This window comes from Rhagoletis pomonella, unplaced genomic scaffold (assembly GCF_013731165.1).
Source record: "Rhagoletis pomonella isolate Grant_MI unplaced genomic scaffold, Rhpom_1.0 Rhpom_scaffold_00877, whole genome shotgun sequence".
NCBI classification, from domain to species: Eukaryota; Metazoa; Arthropoda; class Insecta; order Diptera; family Tephritidae; genus Rhagoletis; species Rhagoletis pomonella.
The window spans coordinates 38,060-53,141 of NW_023459431.1; positions in this window are offsets into that span (position 1 = coordinate 38,060).

The following is a 15,082-nucleotide window of genomic DNA, read 5'->3' on the forward strand; positions in this document are numbered from 1 at the left end:
TTCACGCGTCGTATACCTGGAAACATTTTAAGGTATACTTAGAGGGATTGATATCTTTCGTATGCCTAGCGCGCAGACGAGATTTTATAATTTCATAGTTTTAAACGGCCTAAACACCTTAACTCGCTTAAAAAATAACGAGCTATAACGAAATGGGCACAGAAATAAAATCTAACATCATTAAATTATTTTTCATATTTGCGGGGTGAAACCCGCGGGTATAAGCTAGTCTAAATACAATTCTAAGAATTCAACAATTTTTATTGAGCTTGAGGCCGTTTTTTAATGAAAAACGTATTGTGGAAAAGCAACAATAATTTGAAAAAATGGCAGAAGTGATAGCTATTTCGGAAATCACCACATTTCCTCATCAGACTTCTTTCAGTAGGATTCGAACCGACGATCCCACTGACTCAGCCAGTTGCCTACGCACTGTACCAAGTTCGCCTTGTACCAACCAACAACCACATGATCAAGTGTGAATAGCAGTGGAATAGCTGTGCTTGATTGTGTTGGCTTAACAAATGAAAGAGTGGAAAAAAGCAACGATAATTTACCAGGCGAACTTAGTACTGGCTGCGTCAGTGGGATCGTCGGTTCGAATCCTACTGAAAGAATTCTGATGAGGAAATGTGGTGATTTCCGAAATAGCTACCACTTCTACCAATTTTCAAATTATTGTTGCTTTTCCACAATAAGTTTTTTATTAAAAACGGCCTCAAGCTCAATAAAAATTGGTGAGTATAATTTTTATAAGGCCATAAAATAACAAAAAAAAATTACTTAAGGACGAGCACACCTAATAAAAGTTAAACATTCTAAAAATAGAATTATTAACAAAAAAAACAACATAACCAACAACCACATGATAAAGCGTGAATATCAGCGGAATATCTTCGCTGGATTGTGTTGGCTTAACAAATGAAAAAGTGGGAAAAAAGCAACGATAATTTACAAGGCGAACTTAGCACAGGCTGAGTCAGTGGGATCGTCGGTTCGAATCCTACTGAAAGAAGTCTGATGAGGAAATGTGGGGATTTCCGAAATAGCTATCACTTCTACCATTTTTTCAAATTATTGTTGCTTTTTCACAATAAGTTTCTCATTAAAAACAGCCTGAAGCTCAATAAAAATTGTTGAATATAATTGTTATAAGGCCATAAAATAACAAAAACAAATAACAACACTTTATTTTAATACGGGAAAAAACCAAACATAGAAAGTCGTTCTGAATTATCCACTTGCCCTTTTACAAACTCATTTATATATATCTTACTATAAGCACCTAAAATGGATAAGACTCAGGGAGAAGAGAGACATTAAATGTTCGACTTCCATTTTCGATTTTTTGAATATTGAAAATAGTTATCGAATTTGAATGTTTAAAACGTCGTTGATGCTCATAATTGCGTTTCATATTTGCGTTAATATTTTCAAATTTCAGTATGCTATTTTCGAATATTGAAAATATTTAGCGAATTTGAATATTGAAAATAGCATTGATGCTAAGATTTAAATTCTTATTTGCGAATGTATGTATGTATTAGTAACGTTTACGTTAATACTTTCAAATATCAGTAGGCTGTGATTATTGAAAATATTTAGCGAATTCGAATATTTAAAATAGCATTGATGTTAAGATTTCCATCCAAATTTGCGTACATAGGTATGAACCAAGTACGCTTACGTTAATATTTTCAAATTTCAGTGGGCTATTTTTGAATATTGAAAATGTTTAGCGATTTTGAATATTTAAAATAGCATTTATGCTTAGATTTACATTTAAATTTGTGTACATAGGTATGAACCAAGTACGCTTACGTTAATATTTTCAAATTTCGCTAGGCTATTTTTGAATATTGAAAATATTTAGCAAATATGAATATTCAAAATAGCATTGATGTTATGATTTAAATTCTTGTTTGCGCATGTATGTACGTATTATGTATTAAAATCTCAGTAGGCCGTTTTTGATTATTGAAAATATTTAGCGAAATCGAATATTTAAATTAGCATTGATGCCAAGATTTCCAATAAAATTTGCGTATATATGTATGAACTTAGTACGCTTACGTTAATATTTACAAATTTCAGTAGGCTATTTTTGAATATTGAATTTATTTAGCGAATTTAATATTTAAAATAGTATTGATGATAAGATTTAAATTCTTATTTGCGAATCTATGTATGTACTAATAACGTTTACGTTAATATTTTCAAACCTCAGTAGGCTGTTTTTGATTACACTATGCGACAGTCAAAATCGGGATGGGATGAAACTAACGGGAAATGTTATGTCGGTCAAAAACAAGTTATACGTGGCCCGGCGTTTCGCTGGGTCACGTCTAGGAATCGAGATATATCGATTTGAAGTTAGTAACTATTATATAGGGGAAATTGTCACCTTTGGTGGTCTTTTTTTTGACATAACTCGAGAACCGCTAGTCCGATTTTGCTCAAACAGACATAAAATCAATATTCTTGTCAAAATGAGATACCTTCACTTAATTGTGAATAAAAGCGAAACGCGTCCATCGATTTTCATGAGCTATGTCTCATTTTGCTTAAAGGTTATGTGACTTTGCGTGAAAGTAATACGACTTGCCTTTTTTTCCGTTTTGAATTTTTTATGAATTTAAAAAATAAAAAAATTTAATATTTTAGGCAAAAAATATTTTTTTTCTTCATACATTTATTTTTACCGGAAAACTGTTGATTATTTAGAAAAACGTTATATGAACAGATTAAAGGAATTGTAATTTTTAATTTTTTTAATTTGTTTGAGCAAAATCGGACTAGTGATTCTCGAGTTATGTCAAAAAAAAGACCACCAAAGGTGACAATTTCCCCTATATGATAGTTACTAACTTCAAATCGATATATCTCGATTCCTAGACGTGACCCAGCGAAACGCCGGGACACGTATAACTTCTTTTTTACCGATATAACTTTCCCCGGTAATTTGAACCCTTCCCGATCACTGACCCCTACGAATACTCAAAATAGCATTGATGCTAAGATTTAAATTCTTATTTGCGAAGGTATGTATGAATCAGATCATAAGCAAAAGTAATGCTGTGAAGTTCAACTTATATTGTGCTCTGATTTGTCATTCTATTTGCAAAGTTTATTGTGCGAATTCTGAGTTAAAGTTGTTACAAAAAGTGCCTACAAGCATCTTAGTGTGAAAATAATCGAAGCTAAGTGAAAGTTTTGTGTTTTATATTAAATTTAATTAAATTTCACTTATTTTCTTCATATTCACTTAAATTTCAAATTTTCATTTACATGTAATCTTGCCGAGTCTTGCTTAAAGTGCTGGGCATGAATCGCGTATGACGACAATCGTCTGAACGATATCGTGCCGAGATTGTGTTGCTTCATGAAAACCAAAAATTGTTTGATCCTTTGTGCGATATCGTCAACTCGATCCCAGTTTTTCTTCACGTAAGAGTAATAGTAACACGTAACATCAACACAAATGCATAAATCAGTGTTTTTACGAGGTCATTTTGTCAGTATCGTTTGAACGACTATCGTTTCAAAGTTACGTGATTCATGCCCAGTTCAACCGAAGTTGATCTCTTTAAGTTGTTTAGGCAAACCAGAAATGGTTTTTCTGAGGTGGGCAGAGGTTGGCGGTACTGACCGCAAAATTTAAGCATTATTAAAATGTGTTTAAAACCTTTAAATGCTTAGATACCGTACAATCTACGAAAGATATTCGTGTGTCAAAACGGAAGCGTCTTCATAGTCCGTCTAATGAAATGATAATCGCTCCACGTCAGAACAATCTTACGAATGACTTAATTAACCTCTCTTCTCCATGTCCAGAGACATCGGAGTCGTCATCCTCAAAAGAATGTATAACAAAGTCTGCTTCCGCTTCTAAAAACAACGAGCCTGAAGTATCTTCCCCTTCCCCCGTTGAAGTTGTGGCACTGTCATCCTCTAACGCTTACTCTACCCTCAATTAGTAACTCAGTTACTCAACTCCTTCCGCTGGTAATCGATACTAGGAGACTGGTTTTGGTTGCCCCAAAGAAGTCCATATTTGTCTCTAGATTTTCGAGGGATACTTTCGAAGACGATATAAAGTTTTACATCTCGTCCAAATTTAATAAAACTATCAGCTTAAGTATCAGAAAATTTAATTTTAAATATGAAAGAAATATTTATTCATTTAAAATTGACGTAAATTTAGAAAATTTTGACATGCTGTTAGTTAATATCAGTTCATCTTGGCCTTCCGGAGCTTTCGTTCGTGAATTTGAGTATAGGCCCTACAAAAACTTTCATTTAGCAAATATTCCGCCTCAGAATACTGAATCAAAAAACTGATTACTTAAACTGCTTTAAGTATTTATTATCAAAACGTAAGAGGCTTAAATACTAAATTAACGAACTTATATCTTAATGGCCTTGAATGCAATTATAATATAATTTCTTTCACTGAAACTTGGCTCAAACCTCACATTTTTAATTCAGAGATTCTTTCAAATAATTATCATATCTACAGAAAAGATCGGGAAGACAGAGTCGGCGGTGGCGTAGTCTTTGCCGTCGCCTCTTCAATACCATCTGAAGAAGTTAGTCTTCCACACATTGAATCTGCAGAATTCAAATGCATTCGTATACAGGTTGGAAGGGGGTTTACTTTCATAGCTCTATGCTATATTCCTCCCCGATCTGACTCATCAGTGCATTTACAACATGTCTCTTTACTGAAATCAATTAATTCAATGATTAAACCCTCCGATTCAATGATTGTGTTGGGTGACTTTAATTTACCAAATCTATCATGGAACATCATTGACAATGATATCGTACCTTTCTCGTCTAGTGCGTGCAACAACGTATTTCTAGAGGAGATGGCTGAACTCTGCCTAAATCAAGTTAATGTACTTCGCAATAAGTTTGGCAAAGTATTAGATCTTGTTTATGTTGATGATGCATCTAAGTCCGCTGTAAATAAATGTGACCCACTAGTTTTGCCCGAAGATGTGTACCACCGTGCTATTGAGATATCTTACGAAATTATAAACGATGGTCAAAATCGCGGTATCCAAACATACGAAACAAATATTCGCTTTCATTTTTCAAAATCCAACTTTAAAAAACTTGTTAAATACTCGTCCACAGCGTGGCGACGAATAACTGTTACCTCGGTTTTTTTGAGAAATAAAAGAGACTCAAAATGGAGAAAATTTTCTCTCAAAGTTTACATTGCTGGAAAATGTAAATAAGGATTAAAATTTAAAAACTAATTTAAACAACTGAAGTAAAATGTCTGGAAAATTAACATCAAAACACTTTTTTCGGAAAATCTATAAAGGACCCTTTTATTTCTAAAAAAACCTGGGTAACAGTTATTCGTCGTCACGCTGAAAATTGTCGTGGCCTATATGCAAAGAACAGGTTGAGCAAGGCGTTGCACATTTTAATTTTACTGTACATCAATTACGTTATTTACGTCACGTTATTTTAGATTACACAAAAAAACGGTTTACACTCACACTATGTAAAATACTCACTATTGCGTCACAAGTTCTTTGAATTAAACAAAAAGTGTTATAATGCTTACTTGTGTAAAATCAAACGACTTATAATATATAACCCCAAATCGTTTTATGATTTCGTAAACTCCAAGCGAAATGTACGTGGGTTTCCTTCCGCCATGAATTATCAAAATACCGTCTCTAGTGATAATCAAACAATTTCTAACATGTTCGCTCAGTTTTTAAATCCAATTACTCCATTAACTATCAAGCATACTTTGACTATCCTTTTAAACAAAGTCCAATTAACTCAATACATACCCCAATAATATCTACCGATGATGTTTTAGTTTACCTGAAGTCCTTAAAGCAGTCTTTTAGTTATGGTCCTGACCAGATCCCCACTTGTTTTCTTATAAATTGTACTGATTATCTCTATGAGCCGTTAACAGCCTTATTTAATTTGTCTCTTAAAGACGGCATCTTTCCAACCGTTCATAACCCCTCTACATAAAAGCGGTAGCAGGTCCTCGGTGGAGAACTATCGGGGCACAGCTAAGCTCTCTGCAATTCCTAAATTATTTGAAGCAATTATTACAAATCAGTTGACGCATTCTATCTCCTCTACCATTTCATACTGTCATCATGGGTTTTGCAAAGGCAAATCAACTTCAACAAATTTACTTGAGTTCACAACCTATATCTCGAAAGCGTTTAGTGAAAACAAAAGGTGGATGTAATATATACCGACTTCAGTAAGGCATTTGACAAAGTATGTCACTCGTTGCTCATCTATAAACTTGATCTTCTTGGTCTTCAACCTAATTTTCTACGTTGGATCTCTTCATAACTCTATGATAGATCGCAAAGGGTTATGTTTAAAAATACTATTCCTGACGTCATTGATGTTACTTCAGGAGTCCCGCAAGACACATAGGCCCGATTCTGTTCTTCCTTTTTATAAACGATATTTCTACAGATATACAATTTTCAAATATTTTAATGTACGCACGTCGTACGTATCAATCAAAGAAAAGCATTTGCTACAAGCAGACTTAAACAGCATGGCTAACTGGTGCTATGTAAATCGTATGCCTCTAAATCTGGAAAATTTTGTGGACCTTGGTATCACAATGGATCCGAAAATTAATTTTAATCTTCACATTAATGTGACAGTCAACAAGGCTAAAGGTGTACTTGCATTTGTGAAACGATGGTCAAGAGAATTTAGTGACCCTTATATCACTAAAACCCTGTTTACAACATTAGTCAGACCGATTCTGGAATACGGTTCGGTGGTTTGGAATCCAATTTATTTACTCAGACAAGATAGAATCAATTCAAAAACAATTCCTACTTTTTGCTTTAAGAAATTTCCGTTGGGATTCTCAATGTAACCTTCCGCCTTATACGAGCCGATTAAAACCTATTAATCTTCCTACACTTGTAAGTCGCCTTAATGTTCCCTCCCGTGTATCAAGATACTTTCATCCCCTATTTTTGAAAACATGTAAAACTAATTTTGAATTACACGAGCCTCTCCGTTGCTTATGCCAGGATTTTAACTCTCATTCCAGCACATTTGATATATTTGATTCGCTTTTCAGCATTAAGAAAGCGATACTATCCTCTCTCAATAAATGAATCATTAACATAAAGACATAAAATCAGCTGATGAATTTAGTTCTGTAGCTGAACAGTTTTAGATCTCGACACAAACTCCTGCCTATCGTGACTCGGCGCAAAAAAATTGAAAATATTGGTTCCGTACGTCATGCGGACTGTGCCCCTCGTGCGGATGGGCAGGAATCGAGGGTAAAAACTGTTGGGATTATTATTATTATTATTATTATTACGTTAATATTTTTAAGTCTCAGTAAGCTATTTTTGAATATTGAAAATATCTAGCGAATTTAATATTCAAAATAGCATTGATGCTACCAAGGTGCATCAATACAAGGTGGTGTTGATTGATCAGCTGGTTTGATATTTTTGTCTCTACACTAGTACAGGAGAATGCCATCCAAGACGAAGTGGCGCAACTTTAGGATGTCAATAAAAGAAAATGATGAAAATTATATCCTATTCCCTTTCGTTTTGACATCCTCCTGTACCAAAAAGCAATGACAAAATACACGGGACTTTTACTTATATGCAATCAACACCACCTTGTATAGATGCGCCTTGGATGCTACGATTTAAATTCTTATTTGCGAATGTATGTATGAATCAAGTACGCTTACGTTAATATCTTCAAATCTCAGTAGGCTGTTTTTGATTATTGATAACATTTATCGAACTCGAATATTTAAAATAGCATTGATGCTAAGATTTCCATTCAAATTTTCGTATATATGTATGAACCAAGTACGCTTACATTAATATTTTCAAACTTCAGTAGGCTATTTTTGAATATTGAAAATATTTAGCGAATTTGATTATTCAAAATAGCATTGATGCTAAGACTTAAATTCTTATTTGCGAATTTATGTATGAATCAAGTACGCTTACGTTAATATTTTTAAATCTTAGTAGGCTATTTTTGAATATTGAAAATATCTAGGGAACTTAATATTAAAAAAAACATTCATGCTAAGATTTAAATTCTTATTTGCGAACATATGTATGTATTAATAAGGTTTACGTTAATATTTTCAAATCTCAGTAGGCTGGTTTTGTGTAATATTATTTTACACAAACAAAATACTTTACGATTTGGTTAAGATTTTTACATAACGTTGCAACTTTCTTAAAATTTACTGTAAAAGGCAAGAAGAAAATAATTTAATTATAGTTGACTTGTTTTCGGTAATGTTTGATATGCGCAAGAAATTAATATAAAAGAGCAATCGTTCTATGGGCATATTGCGGGCATATATCTCGTGGCTGGATCGCGCGTAATACGCGTTAACTTCTTGCGCAAGAAAGAAATGCACGTTTCAATCGTTCCACTTTTATTTCTAATGCTCGAATTTCACATGCCCGCGGGAGTCGGGTGCGCACGCTGGCAAATAAAAATTCATTCCGACCAAACTATTTCGAAATTCACGCATTTTTTTTTCATAGATAAATGCAGAAAAGTTTATTACAGAAGTTGTTGTTAAAAATTTTCGTCCACGAGGCGCAGAAATTGCTTAAATGTTAAGTTTTTCATAAAAAAAATTATTAAAAAGCAAACAAAAAATTTTTTTTTGTAACGCAAATAATTTCATTGTACCTATAGTTTAATGTTTTTTAAATCTGCACCCAAAAATATTTTTTCATTCGGACACTTACTTTCAAAGAAAATGAAAATTTCCAAAACACTGCAAAAATTTTCAATTGTTCATTAAAAAAAAACTATTTGGAATTTTGCAACAAAATTTACACAGTGTACTCTTCGACTACAAAACTCGGCGCTGCCTGAATATCATTGAGAAATATTAATCTCGGTAAATTCGGGGCCCACTAGAGGAAGCCTTACCCATACCAAAATATACTTACATTCATAATTCTGCTTGGAATAAAGTTGTACTGAAAAGTACTGATTTTTATAGCATGAAAAAGTCTAATGTACTGATTTCGCGCCAAAAAAAACCCTACGCAACCCTATGTATGGGGATCTAATGGGGGAGTGAAGTGAATCTATAACCTATCCTCCCCAAACGAAAACCTCACCCACTGCCCGTCATGGCTTGGTGGTCCCTGTTATCGCTAACGAGGCTCTGTCGACCGGTGCGAGGCGTTATATCCTCGCTCAAGGCTGAGCTCCCGTAGTGAGGACTGGACCCGGACCGTACGTGACGTGCATCGACTAACGCTCAGGAGGACCAGAACGTGATGACGGGTGGACCTCTACGTACGGGACCCCAATCTTCGCATTTGAAAACGAACCGACAAATCCAGAAGCGTCTGTTCCCCAGTGGGGCGGCTCCCTGGTCTGCGTCTGACTCATAGTGGGCGGCAGGACAACCTTCACCTGGCAGTAGGTATAAAATGCAACCCCCCCCCGGAATGTCTACTCAGCCCGGCCCTCAGTAGCCGGAAAAGGAGGGTTCTAAAATCCCCGGAGACCCTATCGTTGGAGTGGTGACAACAGGCCCCAGCGATCGAAATGCTACTGTTGACCCTATAATCCAGGTGTCTGCCCCGGGCTTGGATGATAGGCGAGCTACTGAGGCAAAAACATTGGAAAGGCCACAGAGGTGCCCATCCGAAAGTGGCGAGTCGGGCTCCCAGGATCTTCAAATCCACTCACTGCTAGACTCCTCAGATGAGGAGGATCGCGACTGGGCGGATTCCCTCGCACTGAGCCAGCTCAGTCTGGGGTCTGATGATTCTGAGAGACCGGCTGCAACCGAAGGAGCTAAGGAGCCCCAAGGCAATGCCAGGCCTGAGAAGGAGAAGGACAAAGAGCGGAAGAGAAAGATGGGGTACAAAAGCTCTCGTCGATTTCTCGCGAAACTGCGAGAGCGCGACCCCGCCACTCTAACGCCAAGGGACAAGGCTCTTCAAAAGAAGCATGCCTACGGAAGTATGAGCGACTCCGTGAGGAGAAAGTCTCGAATGCTTCCGGAGGTGTGGCCGCGGTCTCTGGAAAAGCCACCAACTCCGAAAAAAGGGACGCTGTAACCAAACGCCCCTCTGAGGGCGGTAGCAGTCTGCCGACGAAGAAAGCTGCTCCCCTGTCCGCTGTTGGAAACAACAAGCCGTCGCAATCACTGACGCCCAAGGTGCCGAAGACCGCGAGGCCAGTGTTCCCACGGCTGGACGGGGAGAAGGCCTCGACGTCGGCAGCTGCTATTGCCTCCGGTGGTAAGGGACCGGTTGCACGCACTCCGAAGAGACAACTGTCTAGCGACAAGAAGACACAGCCTGAGCAGAAGCGGGTGAAAACTTCATCGACCTTATGCTCAGCACCAGAGCTCCAGGTAGCAATCATAGACCGGAATCACCCGGAAGGAAAGATTCCGACGGAGAAATGGTTGCTCCTGGAAGAAAAGATTATGAGGGCACTACTTGGCGAAATCCAGCGTACCAAAAACAACAGCATTGGTATGTTTGATGGAGCCAAGTGGCAGAAGGGAGTCAAAGTTGTTGGATGCGGTAACAAGGAGTCGTTAGACTTCCTAACAAACTGCGTCCGCAACCAAGATGAACTTTGGGCCAACGCACGACTAGAAGTTGTTCCGCTCTCAGAAGTGCCATCCCGTATGACAGTGCGAGTGTGGATCCCGCCCCCCCTCGTGGAGGACCAGACCTCACTAGCCCTAATCAAATGTCAGAACGAGGATGTCATCCCTGACGACTGGACGATTGACCGAGGCCGCGCTCGCGACAAGGCTACGGCAAGGACCTTTGGATCAAGATCGGTCCACAATCCTTGCAGATCCTCCGTCGAAAAGCCGGCCAAATAAGATATGGCATCGGTCACCTTAGGTGGTGCAGATTAATCTGCATCACTGCAGGGCAGCATCGGAGGATCTGCTGCTCTTCATGGGTGAGGAAGATGTAGACGTGGCCCTAATACAAGAACCCTGGCTAGTGGCGGGGAGGGTCACAGGTCTATCCACTAGCGACTTTCTACTCCTCACCCCACAGACCGAAGGTAAAATTAGAAGCTGTATTCTGGTTAAGAAAAGCACTAATATTCTCTTTCTTCCCCAATTTAGCGATTCGGACATGACAGTGGCAATGTTGGAGCAGAGGGAGCACCCGACCTCATCCTCGCATCTTTATACATGCCATACGATGTACCCGATCCCCCGTCAATATCCTTCAGGAAAGTCACCGCCTGGGCGGAGCAACGAAGGATAAATATGGTGGCTGGCTGTGACGCCAACGCTCACCACACGGCGTGGAACAGCTCTAACATCAACGATAGAGGTGAGTCACTCTTTAGTTACTTATTATCCACAAAACTTACTATCTGTAACAAGGGTAATCACCCCACTTTCTACAATAGAATAGCGGAGGAGGTTATAGATATAACTCTTGTAACTAACTCGAACAATGTTAGGGTTGACGGCTGGCACGTCTCGACTAAATGCCCTTTTTCTGATCATTATCGCATCGTATTCTCCATTAACCTAAGCAGACCGACACTAAAACCTTATCGAAATCCTCGTAGGACAAATTGGAACAAATTCAGCCAGTTGGTGTCTGGAGCGAGTCCACCGTACACGGTGGAGCCAATTTCAGCGGACCAACTACAGGGAGCGGTCCTCTGTCTAACGAAGTCTCTCAAAGAATGTTACATAACAACCTGTCCCGAGAGCAAACCTTCTAAGCGACACCCAAGGTGGTGGACGGCCGATTTAAGGCGGCTCAGGATAGCAGCTAGGAAATCTTTCAATAAAGCGAAGTTCACTAAGAACGCGGAGGACTGGAACGATTATCGTCGCAACTTCAATGCGTTCAAGAAAGAGATAAAGAAAGCAAAAAGGGTTTCGTGGTCCAAATTTTGCGAGGACCTCGAAACGACTACTGATGCCGCGCGACTAAGAAGGTGCCTCTCCAAAAACCCGGCTCCTCCCGGTTTTCTTAAAAAGCCAGGAGAAGGGCACACCGAAAGCAGCCTTGAACACTGGAACACCTTATGGACGTCCACTTCCCTGGCTGCGGTGACGCAGGGGACACAGGAACTCCTATGACAGAACACCCTAGTACCCACAGGCAAGGCAGTCCAGTGAACGAAATAATCACTACAGACAAAGTAGCTTGGGCTATCAGATCCTTCCAACCCTACAAATCTCCGGGACCGGATGAGATCTTTCCAGCCATGCTACAACGAACAAGCGCCACGGTAACCCCCTGGCTAACGACAATCTATAGGGCGAGTCTCATCCTAGGCTATATCCCAAAGTCATGGAGGGAGTTAATAGTGGTCTTCATTCCCAAAGCAGGAAAAGCGGCCCACAGCACTGCAAAAGATTTTAGGCCTCTCCTCTGCTGGATATTCCACCTATAGGTCTGTATAGGTCTATATATGTTAAAAGTATCGCAGCTAAAAGCGCTCTACGACTCAGAGCGTCTAACAGGCTGCGAACAACTTGCAAAGGTCACGCCACAATCCTCGGGAGAGTGGGGGTGGAATACAGCCGCTGTGACCATTAGGTCTCGGAAATTGACTTCAATCGAAACTTCGATATCCATTTTCCTGACAGAAGTGACTGGGAATTTAATATTGCTCTCAGCGATGACGAAATACCCATCTTCACGGACGGCTACAAAATGGATATCCGAACAGGGTCTGGGGTCTTCTCTCAGGAGTTATCTCTGAGGGAGTCGTATAGACTCCCAGACCACTGCAGTGTTTTTCAGGCTGAGATATATGCAATCCATATGGCGGCAAGGTTGGTGGGCATGATTGACTTAGCTCCATCTAAACTTGCCTTCGTTGTTGACAGTCAGGCGGCTATCAAAGCCTAAGGTTGCAAACAGAGTGGAAGCGAAGCCGATGACGAAGATGAAGACGAAGCCGAAGACGGATTGCTTGCGTTGCGGGTAAGCTGGCTAGTGTACATAGTGGAAGATGAATGATATGAAGATTTGTTTCTACATAAAACCCTTTTTTTAGATAAAATCAAAAGAAAATAAAGAAAAAACAGCAATTCATGAAATAATTTGTATAGGACAACTTTTGGAGAATTTCGCCACTTGTATTATGTGTTACGGCAAGACGGACAAACATTTTTCGAATATACAAGAATGCCAATTAATACGTTTGATTACATTTTGCCAAAAATTTAGCCAATTTCTTGTAAAACGCGTTTTTTCACAATTGCAAACAGTTAAATAAATTGTAAACAACTCATCACAGCAAGCGAGTCGTCTTTAAAAACAGTACCGCACTGTTTCAAGCTGACCGCTTGCGCAACGTCTTCATCTTCGTCTTCGCTTGCACTGTGATCACTTTCATATGTTTACTACTGCACTGTTTTTCGTCTTCGGCTTCGCTTCCACTCTGTTTGCAACCTTAGGGTCGGCAACGACTAACTCGTTATGCGTTAAAGAATGCCGAAGATCCCTACAAGCTCTACAGCAACACATAATCAATCTTTACTGGGTACCGGGACATTGTGGTGTCCCGGGAACTGAGGAAGCGGACGAATGTGCTAGGAAGGGATCTGAGATGGGGCTCGGGGAAGCGACTCAAATCGTAAACCCCCCTGCGATTTCTGTCTTCAGAAGTCGAGAGACTGACCAGGGCAGCTACAAACAGTAGGTATCGCGATCACTCTGGCCACGGCTCGATGAACGAAGAACAAGGAGTCTATTAAGGCTTTCAAAGTCAAACGTCACGCTTCTCACAGGAATACTAAAGGGACACTGGGCCATTGGCCACATGGCCGCCAGGTTCGGAGTCCCGCATAATGATTTCTGTAGAAGCTGCAGGGATGAGACAGAGTTAGAATCGTCCAGCACTTCCTTTGCGAGTGTCCAGCACTTCGAGGAAAACGCCTCAAGTTTCTTGGGGACCACTTCTTCGAGAATCTGGATATCTTGGGGAAAGCTCCTCTGGAAGGACTGCTAGGATTCGCCAGAAAATCAAAATGGTTCGAAGACATGTAGGGATAGGCTTGGGGTAACCCCCATGGGCATCACAATGGGCCTCTGCGGCCTCCGAGTGAACTCTTTTTCAGAGCTGCCCGTTTAACCTAACCAAACCTATGTGTGAACCAAGTACGCTTACGTTAATATTTTCAAATTTCCATAGGCTATTTTTGAATATTGAAAATATTTAGCGAATTTTAATATTCAAAATAGCATTGATGATAAGATTTAAATTCTTATTCGCGAATGTATGTATGAATTAAGTACGCTTACGTTAATATTTTCAAATGTCAGTAGGCTGTTTTTGATTATTGAAAACATTTAGCGAATTCGGATATTTAAAATAGAATTGATGCTAAGATTTCCATTCAAATTAATTTGCGTATACAGGATGTCCCAGAAGTAACCTGCCAAACTTGATGAGAAGGCAGGTGGGTGGTGAGCTCCCTGATAAGCAAACATTTTTCAGGTAAAATTGTCACCGTTTTTGAAATATTTAAATCGTACCTTTTCATGTATTTTTTTAACTGCATCTACAAACAAGTAAATTTTTTATGTAACATAGTTTCAGACAGTTGCTTCTCCATACTCAAATGCAATGTATTTAAAATATATTAAGGAAGCATTATAAAATTAGGACTATTTTGGGATTTTTAACTTTTAGATATTTTGTTCCCCAACTTTGACTATCTCTGGTGGAAAAAAATGTACTGAGCTATAACTTCACATTACATAAAGGAATTGCTAATTTAATAAAGATTTCAGAAAGTTGCCACTCTTACTGTTTCGAATAGAAAAAAAAGTTATAGTCGCTTTTGTGGGCAAAGGACTGAGACACGCTAGAATGTATTTAATAGATTTAAATTTAAGTTGCTCTTGTTACCGACCAATGATATGCTAAATAGTACAAAGGTACATTATTACCTGCTCCTGACATTATTTTATGTTACTTACCGGACGTCCTAGAGTCTATAACAAGGACTATATCCATCAATATTTTTTGTGAAGGATGGGTTCACGTGAAATAAAATATACATGAGTTGTTTGAA